This window comes from Dermacentor variabilis, chromosome 11 (assembly GCF_050947875.1).
Source record: "Dermacentor variabilis isolate Ectoservices chromosome 11, ASM5094787v1, whole genome shotgun sequence".
NCBI classification, from domain to species: Eukaryota; Metazoa; Arthropoda; class Arachnida; order Ixodida; family Ixodidae; genus Dermacentor; species Dermacentor variabilis.
In genome coordinates this window covers 113,302,318-113,315,145 of record NC_134578.1, presented here as the reverse complement: position 1 = coordinate 113,315,145, position 12,828 = coordinate 113,302,318, and the positions used below count along the sequence as shown (strand labels likewise).

At 47.0% G+C, this 12,828-nt stretch overlaps 2 non-coding genes across 2 annotated transcripts; both read left to right on the top strand.

Annotated features, from left to right (window-relative positions):
* Positions 1 to 11,253: 11,253 nt before the first annotated feature.
* On the top strand, positions 11,254 to 11,325 carry TRNAG-UCC (transfer RNA glycine (anticodon UCC)). Its single transcript has one exon. It is a non-coding gene; the product is annotated as a tRNA-Gly (tRNA).
* A 1,120-nt stretch (positions 11,326 to 12,445) lies between these two features.
* On the top strand, positions 12,446 to 12,517 carry TRNAG-UCC (transfer RNA glycine (anticodon UCC)). The gene has a single exon. It is a non-coding gene; the product is annotated as a tRNA-Gly (tRNA).
* Positions 12,518 to 12,828: the final 311 nt, after the last annotated feature.

Genomic DNA, 12,828 nt, shown 5'->3' with positions numbered 1-12,828 from the left:
CGCACCTGACGACGCGACCGCAATGCAGCAGGACGAGGGCGTCACCGACAACGACCGTACTGGGGCTCTTGCTGCCTCCGTCAAGCGCACAAACGACCAGACGAAGGACCGCGAGGATCGGGCACCCACCACCAGTGAAGGACCGCCGACGAAGACGCCTCATGGGAGGCGGATGGGCTACAAGCCAAAGCCCAATGTACCGCCTGAAAGGAAGCCTGCCGACAAAGCGGCCACGTCTAAGGACACCAACAAACCGGGAGGTCCCGGAGGCGGCTAGCTGATGGCCTGTCGTGAGCGGTAAGCACCATGCTCCGGGCCTACTTTACTTTTCCGTTAGGTCAAGATGGCTCAAATACCGTCCCTTAGGATTGCCACATTAAACGTGAGAGGGCTGGCGGCTAGTCGTAGGCAAAGTCAGGTGCTACGGTTGGTCACTGACCACGACATAGACGTACTAGCCGTCCAGGAAACTAAGGTTGAAGGAGAGGAGGAGACCAGGAGCATGGTGCGACGTTTCACGACTAGGTATTTTGTGGTGGTTAGCCATGCGGTAGGCACGGCTGGAGGGTGCGTTCTTCTTGTGAAAAAGCTGCCTGGACTGCAGATTCAAAGTACTTTTTCGTGTCAGTCAGGAAGGATTGTTCTCTGTGATATTGTTAGGTGTGATGCTGAATTCCGCGTCTTATGCATATATGCGCCGAATTCAGTAGATGAGCGCGTCCGTTTTTTTTCGAACCTTACACAATATGTATGTTGTAATATGCGCGTGATGCTGTTAGGCGACTTTAATTGTGTGTTGAGTGCTGGAGACAGAGTCAATAATGCAGGTGTGCGTGACCGAAGCAGTGAAGTGTTATCAAATTTAATTAATGAAAAAGAACTCGATGATGTTTATGAATGTCTGGAAGGGGGGCGTCAAGTGACTTTTACACGTTTTCAGGGCAGCAGCCATGCGCGTTTGGACCGAATGTACATTTCATTGGATACAATTCCAAGATGCCACGGTTACTGTGTAGTACCAGTGTCGTTTTCAGATCACGGCCTAGTGAAATGTAACGTAGGTATAATGAAAAGGAGACATGTATTTAAATGGGACATGTGGAAAATGAATGCCTTGTTACTAAATGACCAGCCCTTTTTGCAGGTGGTACGGGATGCGGTTAATGAAGTTCAATATGATGCTGAGGGAACAATCGTCGAGAAGTGGGAATGTTTTAAACAAAAGGTTAAAATGAAAGCGATAGAAAGATCCAGTTGCAAAAAGTTCGAGTAAGAAATGAAAGAAAAGGGTTTAAGAACACTGGTTGGGCAGCTGCTAACGCTTGAGTGCAGAGCGCCTGGTGCGTACACAGACGATGTGCGCAACGTCAAAGAAAAACTTGAACTTTTTGACAAGGAACGATATCAAGGTGCAATAGTGCGCGCACGAGCAAACGCACTAGCGGCAGGGGAGACGCCCACAAGAAGGGCGCTCGGCTTGGAGAAGGCGCATGGACGAAGAAACCATGTCGACCAGATTTTAGTGAACGGGAATGTCGTTGAAGACAGTGATAGCATTCGTCAAGCCTTCTTTGAGTACTATCAGTCGCTTTTTGCATTTCAGGAAGCGAATGTTGAGGGCTTTAAAGCAGGTTTTCTGCATCGCATGCCACGTTTGAGCGATGACGTAAAAAAGCTATTGGAGGGAAAAATAATGGCGAGCGAAGTCGAAAAGGCAATCGACGATTTGAACATGGGTAAATCGCCGGGACCTGATGGAATCAGCGCGGGTCTATATAAAGCTTTTAAAAGAGAGCTGGCGCCTTTGCTTGCACATGTATTCAATGACGCGTACGAAAAGAAATCATTACCACCTTCCTTTGGAAAAACGCACACCATTCTAATATCGAAGAGCGATCAAATAGACAAACTCAGATTCGTGTCATCCTACAGACCGATTTCACTAACAAACGTCGATTATAAAATATTTATGAAGGTTTTAGCTAGCAGGCTTCAAGGCGTGATCAAGGAAATAGTCGCAGACCATCAAACTTGTGGCATCAAAGGGCGGTCTATTTTTTCAAACATCCATAAGATGCGATGCGTGCTCGAGTGCTGTGTCGTCACCGGTGGCGGTGTTGCAGTTCTTCAGCTCGACCTAGAGAAAGCGTTCGATTGTGTCGCTCACGTTATTTTGTTTGCCATCTTAGATCATGTTAATGTCGGTTCCATCATCACTGAGGGCGTGGCCTTGGCGTAGCAGAATTGCACAACAAGATTAATTGTTAATAAGTCTCTGGGGGCCCCCACTAACATCATGCGTTCAGTGCGCCAAGGCTGCCCCCTCAGCCCGCTGTTATTTGCTATCTACGTAGAAGCAATGTGTGTAGCAATTAATGAAAATGACGGAATACGGGGTTTCAGATCGGCAGCGACAGAAGTGAAGTTGCTTGCATATGCAGATGACATTGCAGTGTGTTGCACTGACAAACCGAGTGTAATGGAAACAATATCTGTAGTAAAGCATTTCTGTGCCGTAACGGGTAGCAGAGTAAACTGGGGCAAATCGCTAGGGCTGTGGCACGGGGACTGGTTTTCTGCACCCGACTATTTCGCGAACGTGAACTGGGTGAAAACTCCGACAAGGTATCTGGGTGTTCCCCTAGACAGGTACAATATCAGCGTCGAATACTGGAGGAACCAAACCAAAGAACTGAAAGAAAAAGTAGATAAATGGAAAGGTAATAACCTGTCCATGTTTGCAAGAGCGACAGTTTGTAACATGTTTTTTATTACTAAGTTATATTACGTCTTGCAAACCCTGTATTGTTCTAGAGTAAATGTGCAAAGGCTGCACAGAGTGTTTGCGGTTTTCATCTGGAGATCAACGTGGGAACGGTGCAGCCGAACAAATTTGTTCAAAAGAGTTAAGGATGGGGGTGTGGGCCTGGCGCATCTTTTTTTTCGTCAAGTTGTAAACCGATTTTTGTTTTTTCGCGATGTGCGCGATCCTTTTCTGCGCACCGTATGCCAGCTAAGGTTGAGTAACGCTTTGCCGGCACATGTTGTTAGCACGGCAAGCATGACGGGAACGCTGCGTGGATATTTCAAGGAAGTGGTCGACAGTGTACACTTCCTTTCTGTTCGTTTTACAAATGATTACCTTTTTGAAGTGAAAAGGAAAACATTGTATAGAGATGTATGCGACATTGTTTTCCCAGTGCCCTTATACAGAGCCATATACAGTGGAGGGCCAGGACAGGATGTACTTACAAGAGTAAAACACATGCAGGTGCCACCAGGGGTAAAGACCTTCTTCTTTAATCTACACACCGGAACGCTCTCCGTGAAGACGTTTCTGGAGGAAAGGGGTTGTCTCGTACCTTGGGGGTCGCACTGCTTGATATCCAAGAAGCCCGAAAATATTGATCACGTTTTCCTACATTGCTGGGCGGCAGTTTTCTTCTGGGACGTCTTAAAGCGAACCCTGAAGAAAGAGCTACCGGTGGACCCCCAAGGTATCAGGTATCTGGCCATTAAAGATGACGACGGGGTTCCCTATGACTTTGTTATGTTGAATGCTCTACACTGTATATGGCGGGCTCGCATGGCAGGGTACCATTGCGATCCTGACGCTACGCCAGCTCGCGTTTACTTCAAAGAATGTATGTCGCGATTTATTGAAATGCACAAAATAGAAGAATGTGTACCGGATTGGCTGTCGAGGCTAGAACCCCTGACAGCCATGAAGGAATTTTAGTATGACAAAGCCGGTCCAATATGGACAGACGGCTCTATTGTACGGTTTCTTTCTTTACGTACCTTCCATTGTTTTCTTTTTCTTTCTCCTCCAGTGGTTGGAATTTTTGATACATAAGTGTCTGCTAATTGTATGGCCTTAGTAACGTCGAAGACCGGCAATAAATTTAAAAAAAACGCGTCGGTGTTATAGTGGTTAGCATACCTGCCTTCCAAGCAGTTGACCCGGGTTACATTCCCGGCCGACGCAAACATTTTGTGCACATACCCACACGTCTGCTCCCCGTATGTCTAGATATTATCAGTGGCATGTGCGAAATCGACCTTCACTTTTATTCGTATTAAGCGTGGTGTTCTATCGTGGAAAAGGAGAAAAAAGAAATACACTCCAAGATTACCATTTTGAGAAGCCAGTGCATCCGTCTATTAAATGCATTCAGTGCATTAGGCGTCATTTTATTCTGGCTGTGTCGACGCTCACGTTGCAATTGACAACTGAATTAAGCCTCCTTGAAACAACCGGAAAAACGCGTCGGTGGTATAGTGGTTAGCATAGCTGCCTTCCATGCAGTTGACCCGGCTACGAGTCCCGGCCGACGCAAATATTTTTTGCACATGCCCACATATCAGCTCGCCGTATCTCTAGATATTATCAGTGGCTTGTGTGAAATTGACCTTTACTTTTATTCGTGGTGAGCGTGGTGTTCTATCGTGTAAAAGGAGAAAAAAGAAATACAGTGCTTGATTACCATGTTGCGAAGGCACTGCATCTGGCTAATAAATGCATTCCGAGCATTGTGCATCATTTTATTCCGGCTGTGTTGACACTCTTGTTGGAATTACAAACTGAAGTAGGACTGCATGGAGGAACTGGAAAAACGCGTCCTTGTTATAGTGGTTAGCATAGCTGCCTTCCAAGCAGTTGACCGGGGTTCGATTCCCGGCAGACGCAAATATTTTGTGCACATGCCCACATGTCAGCTCGCCGTATCTCTAGATATTATCAGTGGCTTGTGTGAAATTGACCTTTACTTTTATTCGTGGTGAGGGTGGTGTTCTATCGTGGAAAAGGAGAAAAAAGAAATACAGTGCTTGATTACCATGTTGCGAAGGCACTGCATCTGGCTAATAAATGCATTCCGAGCATTGTGCATCATTTTATTCCGGCTGTGTTGACACTCTTGTTGGAATTACAAACTGAAGTAGGACTGCATGGAGGAACTGCAAAAACGCGTCCTTGTTATAGTGGTTAGCATAGCTGCCTTCCAAGCAGTTGACCCGGGTTCGATTCCCGGCAGACGCAAATATTTTGTGCACATGCCCACATGTCAGCACGCCGTATCTCTAGATATTATCAGTGGCTTGTGTGAAATTGACCTTTACTTTTATTCGTGGTGAGCGTGGTGTTCTATCGGGGAAAAGGAGAAAAAAGAAATACCGTGCTTGATTACCATGTTGCGAAGGCACTGCATCTGGCTAATAAATGCATTCCGAGCATTGTGCATCATTTTATTCCGGCTGTGTTGACACTCTTGTTGGAATTACAAACTGAAGTAGGACTGCATGCAGGAACTGGAAAAACGCGTCCTTGTTATAGTGGTTAGCACAGCTGCCTTCCAAGCAGTTGACCCGGGTTCGATTCCCGGCAGACGCAAATATTTTGTGCACATGCCCACATGTCAGCTCGCCGTATCTCTAGATATTATCAGTGGCTTGTGTGAAATTGACCTTTACTTTTATTCGTGGTAAGCGTGGCGTTCTATCGTGGAAAAGGAGAAAAAAGAAATACACTCCAAGATTACCGTTTTGCGAAGCCAGTGCATCTGTCTATTAAATGCATTTAGTGCATTGGGCGTCATTTTATTCCGGCTGTGTCGACGCTCATGTTGCAATTGACAGCTGAAGTAAGCCTCCTTGAAACAACCGGAAACACGCGTCGGTGCTAAAGTGGTTAGCATAGCTGCCTTCCAAGCAGTTGACCCGGGTTAGATTCCCGGCAGACGCACACACTTTGTGCACATGCCCCCATGTCAGCTCCCCGTATGTCTAGATATTATCAGTGGCATGTGTGAAATCGACCTTCACTTTTATTCGTATTAAGCGTGGTGTTCTATCGTGGAAAAGGACAAAAAAGAAATACAGTGCTAGATTACCATGTTGCGAAGGCACTACATCTGGTTGATAAATGCATTCCATGCATTGTGCGTCATTTTATTCCGGCTGTGTTCACACTCTTGTTGCAATTAACGACTGAAGTAGGACTGCTTAGGACAGCTCGAAACACGAGTCGGTGGTATAGTGGTTAGCATAGCTGCCTTCCAAGCAGTTGACCCGGGTTAGAATCCCGGCAGACGCACACACTTTGTGTACATGTCCACACGTCAGCTCCCCGTATGTCTAGATATTATCATTGGCATGTGTGAAATCGACCTTCACTTTTATTCGTATTAAGCGTGGTGTTCTATCGTGGAAAAGGAGAAAAAAGAAATACAGTGCTAGATTACCATGTTGCGAAGGCACTACATCTGGTTGATAAATGCATTCCATGCATTGTGCGTCATTTTATTCCGGCTGTGTTCACACTCTTGTTGCAATTAACGACTGAAGTAGGACTGCTTAGGACAGCTCGAAACACGAGTCGGTGGTAAACACGATCCGGCAGCCGAGCTGATCGGATCGTTGAATCATGACCTCAAGCGGGGCGGTGACAGCGGTCACTTTGGGCCGCGGAAACAGGTTCAGCAACGACGACGAAAGGGACTACCAGTTTATTTTGCCCCAACTGCCAAAAGAACGAATTGTTCTCAACACCGTCTTTTTACACGGTGATATAAGAGCGAGGCCGTACAAGGTCGAGGATTTTCGGGATGCGCTTACGCCCACAAGCCTGCTGCCGGAAGTTGTGAGCCTCAGGGCCTACCAGGTCAATCACGTCTGGGCCGTGACCCTCAGTGACGCAGCTGCAACAAAACGCCTGCTGGCCCTGAAAGAGCTTCAGGTGAAAGGGCGTCGGTGTGTCATCGTCGACCCGCAGGACCAGCAGGTGAAACTCCGGCTTCACTGGCTGCTGTACGGCGTTTCCGACGAGGACGTCCGGGCGGCATTCACAACCTTCGGCAAGGTAGAAGAGGTGAGCAGGGAGCGTTGGCGCGTCCAAGGCATGGGAGACAAGACCTCGACCACCCTGACCGTGTTACTGAAGCTGAGAAGCGGCATTAAAGTGGAAGACCTGCCTCACCAGGTCCGCGTCGGCGGAGAGCTGGCATTGGTGGTCGTACATGGGCGGCCCATGCAGTGCCTGCGCTGCCAAGGGACAGGACGCGTACGCCGTGATTGCAAAGTCCCCCGCTGTTTGAGATACAGACGGTTCGGCCCCGTCGACACTGACTGCGTTAAATCTTACGCGGCCGTGACAGGACCAGCAGCGAGTGATGTTGCTGCAGAGCACGTCATGGATGCAGTCGAGACACAAGAAGCTGCTAAGGGAGCCGGTGTGCAAGGGCCTTCATTGACGACAAATGCCACGACGGTACCGGAGGTCGCTCAAGCCAAGGTAGTCGAGGGTGCTGAGCAGGTGACTGGGCCTGCACGTGTCGAGAGGGACGAAGACCCTGTGAAGGCAGGTGCTAATGAAGGCGAACGCGAGGAGACTGAGTCAGCGATGCAACAAGGCGAGGACGCAAACGACGGGGACCGGGCGGCTAGTCTCGGTGCCACCTCCAAGCGCCCCCGTGACGAGGGCGGAGACAGGGACAGCGCGGCATCCAGCTCAAGTGAAGGTCCACCAGCGAAGACGCCTCTTGGGAGGCGGTCGGTCTTCAAGCCGAAGCCAAATGTTCCGCCCGAGAGAAAGCCTGGTGGCAAAGCACAGCAAAAGAATAACGCCGGGAAGACGGGTGGTCCCGGAGGCGGCTAGCCGAGGGCTGGTCGTGAAAGGTAAGCGCCATGCTCCTGGTCTATCTCATACTTTAGTTCATAATGGCTCCTAATACGTCGCTCACTATTGCCACACTAAACGTGAGAGGGTTGGCGGCCAAGCGTAGGCAAAGCCAAGTCCTACGGTTGGCCGCTGACCAAGACCTAGACGTTCTAGCTGTCCAGGAGACTAAGGTTGACGGAGAGGAGGAGACCGGGAGCATGGTGCGGCATTTCATGACTAGATATTATGCGGTCGTGAGCCATGCGGTAGGGACGTCCGCCGGTTGTGTCCCGTTTGTTAAGAAGTTGCCGGGCCTTGTTGTTAAAAATGTATTTTCATGTCAAACCGGAAGGATCGTTTTTTGTGATTTTGTTTTTCGTGAATTGGAATTCAGAGTCATGTGCATATATGCACCGAATGCTGTGGAAGAACGCGCTTCATTTTTTGCGAACCTTTTTCAGTATATTAGCACTGATAAGTGCATGGTTTTGTTGGGGGATTTCAATTGTGTTTTGAGGGCTCGGGATAGAGTCAATAATGCTGGTATTCGCGATAAAAGCAGTAGTGGGTTGACTAAGCTAATTAGTGATAATGAACTGGACGATGTCTGTGAGTGTCTGGAGGGGGAGCGGGAAGTCATGTACACATGATTCCAAGGTAGTATTCATGCGCGGTTAGACCGCATATACGTATCGCAAGACATAATTCCAAAGTGCCATAGTTATTCGGTGGCACCAGTATCGTTTTCAGATTACTGCATTGTGAAAAGTCATATAGGCACGGAGAGGAAGAAACAAGATTTTAATTGGGAACTATGGAAAATGAATGCCTTACTACTAAAAGACGAGCCATTTGTAGAGGCAGTACGTGAGGCCGTCAGGAAAGTAAGTGAAGAAAACAGTGAAACAATAGCAGAGAAATGGGAATACTTCAAACAAAACATTAAAATGAAAGCTTTAGAAAGATCGAGCTGCTTACGATTTGAGAAGGAAATGAAAGCAAGGGGCTTACGAAAGACACTTAAGCAGCTGATATCGCTAGAGTGCGAAGAGCCTGGGAAGTATAAGCAAGATGTAGGAGCCATTAAAGAAAAAATCGAGCAGCTTGACAACGAACGGTATCAAGGTGCGATTGTGCGAGCAAGAGCAAATGCATTAGTAGCTGGAGAGACGCCCACTAAACGGGCGCTGGGACTCGAAAAAGCGCAAGCTCGACGGAATCATGTCGACAGAATTTTATGGAACGGCACAGTTGCCGACGATAGTACGAGCATAGGCCGAGCGTTTCTAGAGTATTTTCAGTCACTCTTTGCGTTTCAAGAAGTGAATATCGACGAGTTCAGAAGGGCCTTCCTATCTCGGATGCCGCGAGTGAGTGACGATACAAAACAACGATTGGAATGGAAAATAACAGAACGTGAAGTTGAAAAAGCGATTGATGATTTGAACCAAGGCAAATCACCTGGACCGGACGGTATGGGCGCGTGTTTATATAAAGCTTTTAAGAAAGAACTGTCGCCGTTACTAACAGAGCTGTTTAATGATGCGTATGATAACAAAACTTTGCCGCCTTCTTTCGGAAAAGCTCATACCATACTCATCCCTAAGAGTGACCTAGTGGAGAAACAGGCTAGTAACATCTTACAGGCCAATATCTTTAACCAATGTTGATTATAAGGTTTTTATGAAAGTTTTGGCTGCCAGACTTCAAAGCGTCATAAATGACATAGTGGCACATCACCAAACGTGTGGTATCAAAGGAAGGTCCATTTTTTCGAATATTCACAGGATGCGGTGCGTGCTGGAGTGCTGTGACGCCACCTCGGGTGGAGTCGCGGTGCTCCAGCTGGACCTCGAGAAAGCGTTTGATTGTGTCTCTCATGATATTTTGTTTGCCATTTTGGATTACGTTAATGTTGGTTCCATCATCACTGAGGGAGTGGCGTTGGCGTATCAGAACTGCACAACACGCTTAATTGTGAATAAATCATTGGGGGCCCCCATTAACGCCATGCGTTCTGTGCGTCAGGGCTGCCCTCTCAGTCCTCTGTTGTTTGACATTTACATAGAAACTATGTGTTTGGCAATAACTGAGAATGAGCAAATACGCGGGTATAGCTTGGCAGCCACACAAATCAAGCTCTTGGCATATGCAGATGACATCGCGGTGTGTTGTACAAGCAAAGAAAGTGTGACGGAAACAATAAGGGTAGTGAAAAATTTTTGGGATGTGACGGGCAGTAGAGTGAACTGGGGAAAGTCCCTCGGTTTGTGGCACGGAGAGTGGTCTTCGGCCCCGGACCATTTTGCAAATGTGCGGTGGATAAAAACCCCGACCAAGAACTTAGGTGTCCCCATGGGCAGTTACAAAAATAGCGATGAATACTGGTCGAACCAAGCAAAAGAAACAAGAGAAAAAGCAGACAGGTGGAAAGGCATCAACCTGTCGATTTTCGCAAAAGCAACTGTGTGCAACATGTATTTTATTACGAAGTTGTGGTACGTCATGCATACGTTGTACTGTTCAAGGGTAAACGTGCAAAGGTTGCACAGAGTGTTCGCGGTTATTATCTGGGGCTCTACCTGGGAAAGGAGTAGCCGAACCAATCTGTTCCGGCACGTGAAGAAAGGGGGGCTGGGCTTGGCGCATCTTTTTGTACGCCAGCTTGTGAACAGGTTTTTGTTTTTTCGGGATGTGCGTGATCCGTTTCTGCGCACTGTATGCCAACTCAGGTTGAGAGGTGCTTTGCCGGCACTTATTGTTAGTACAGATAGTATGCCCGGAACGCTTCGTGGCTATCTTAAAGAAGTTGCAGGTAGTGTGCGCTTTCTTTCTGTGCGTTTTTCTTTTGAGTATTTATGTAACGTTAAAAGGAAAACATTGTATAAAGATATTTGCGATATTGTATTTCCAGTGCCATTGTACAGAGCGCTATACAGTGGAGGATCAGGACTGGATGTCCTTAAGCGAGTGATGAATATGGAGGTGCCTACTGGAGTAAAGACATTCTTTTTTAAATTACACACAGGAACACTCTCAGTGAAGATATTCATGGAAGAACGTGGCTTTCTTGTACCCTGGGGCTCGCACTGCTTGATTTGCAAGCAACCAGAAACAATAGACCATGTCTTCTTGCATTGCTGGGCCGGAGTGTTCTTCTGGGATGTCCTACAAAGAACAATGAAGAAGGAGTTACCGTTAAATCCGCATGGCATCAGGTACTTAGCGGTAACGAATGACGACGGGGTTCCCTTCGACCTAATAATGCTCAAGGGCCTTCATAGTTTATGGCGTGCAAGGATGTCTGGGTACTACTGCGACCCGGACGCTAGGCCTGCGCGTACGTATTTCCGCGAAAGCATGTCTCGTTTCATTGAAATAAAGAAAATACTAGAATGTGTACCCGAATGGCTGTCGAGGATAGAACCTCTGACAGCACTGAAAGAATTTTAATTAGACAACGCCAGTCCTTATAGGACTGAGGGCATGTATGTTCTTTCAAAATGTTTTGTATTTGTTAATTGTGCATTGTAATTTTGTTCTGCATTATGTGCTCTGTACAATGTCGAAGACCGGCAATAAATAAAAAAAAGGAAGCGTCGGTGGTATAGTGGTTAGCATAGCTGCCTTCCAAGCAATTGACCCGGGTTCGATTCCCGGCCGACGCAAACATTTTGTGCACATGCCCACACGTCAGCTCCTCGTATCTATACACATTATCAGTAGGCGTGTGTGAAATTGACCTGTACATTTGTGGCAAGCGCGAAGTTCTATCGTGAAAAAGGAATAAAGAAATAGACTCCTAGGTTACCATTTTGCGAAGGCACTGCATCTGGCTAATAAATACATTAGGTGCATTGGGCGTTATTATATTCCGACTGTGTCGACACTCTTGTTGCAATTAACAAGTGAAGTAGTGCTGCTTGGAACAACCGGAAACACGCGTCGGTGGTATAGTGGTTAGCATTGCTGCCTACCAAGGAGTTGATTCGGGTTTGATTCCCTGCCGACGGAAATATATTCTGCACATGCCCACACTTCAGCTCCTCGTATCTATACACATTATCTGTTGGCATGTGTGAAATTGACCTTTACTTTTTTTCGAGGTAAGTGCGGTGTTCTACCGTGAGAAAAAAAAGAAATACACTCCGAGATTACTATAATGCGAAAGCAATGCATCTGTCTAATAAATGTATTCCATGCATTGTGGATCATTTTATTCCGGCTGTGTCAACACTCTTGTTGCAAATTACAACTGAAGTAAGTCTACTTGAAACATCCGGAAACACGCGTCGGTGGTATAGTGGTTAGCATAGCTCCCTTCCAAGCAGTTGACACGGGTTCCACTCCCGGCCGACGCAAATATTTTTTGCAAATTCCCGCACGACTGCTCCCCGTATCTATACACATTATCAGTTGGCATGTGTGAAATTAACCTGTACTTTTTTCGTGGTAAGCGCGGCGTTCTATCCTGAAAAAAAAAAACACCCGTTTGCTTAGATTTAGGTGCACGTTAAAGAACCCCAGGTGGTCAAAATTTCCGGAGTCCTCCACTACGGCGTGCCTCATAATCAGAAAGTGGTTTTGGCACGTAAAACCCCAAATATTATATTATTCTATCGTGAAAAAGAAGAAAAGAAATGCAATCCTATATTACCATAATGCCAAGGCGATACATCTGGCTATCAAATGCATTCCGTGCTTTGTGCGTCATCTAATACCGGCTGTGTCGACTATCTTGTTGTAATTAACAACTGAAGTAAGACTGCTTGAAACAGCCGGAAACACGCGTCGGTGGTATGGTGGTTAGCATAGCTGCCTTCCAAGCAGTTGACCCGGGTTCGATTCCCGGCCGACGCAAATATTTTGTGCACATTCCCACATGTCAGCTCCACGTATGTCTAGATATTATCAGTGGCATGTGTGAAATCGACCTTCACTTTTATTCGCATTAGGCGCGGCGTTCTATCGTGGAAAAGGACAAAAAAGAAATACAGTGCTAGATAGCCATAATGCGAAGGTAATGCATCTGCCTCTTAAATCCATTCCGTGCACTGGGCGTTATCTTATTCGGGCTGTGTCGACACTCTTGCTGCATTTAACAACTGAAGTAGGGCTGCTTGGAACAACCGGAAACACGCGTCATCCATTCTGCTTCCGGCAGCCGAGCT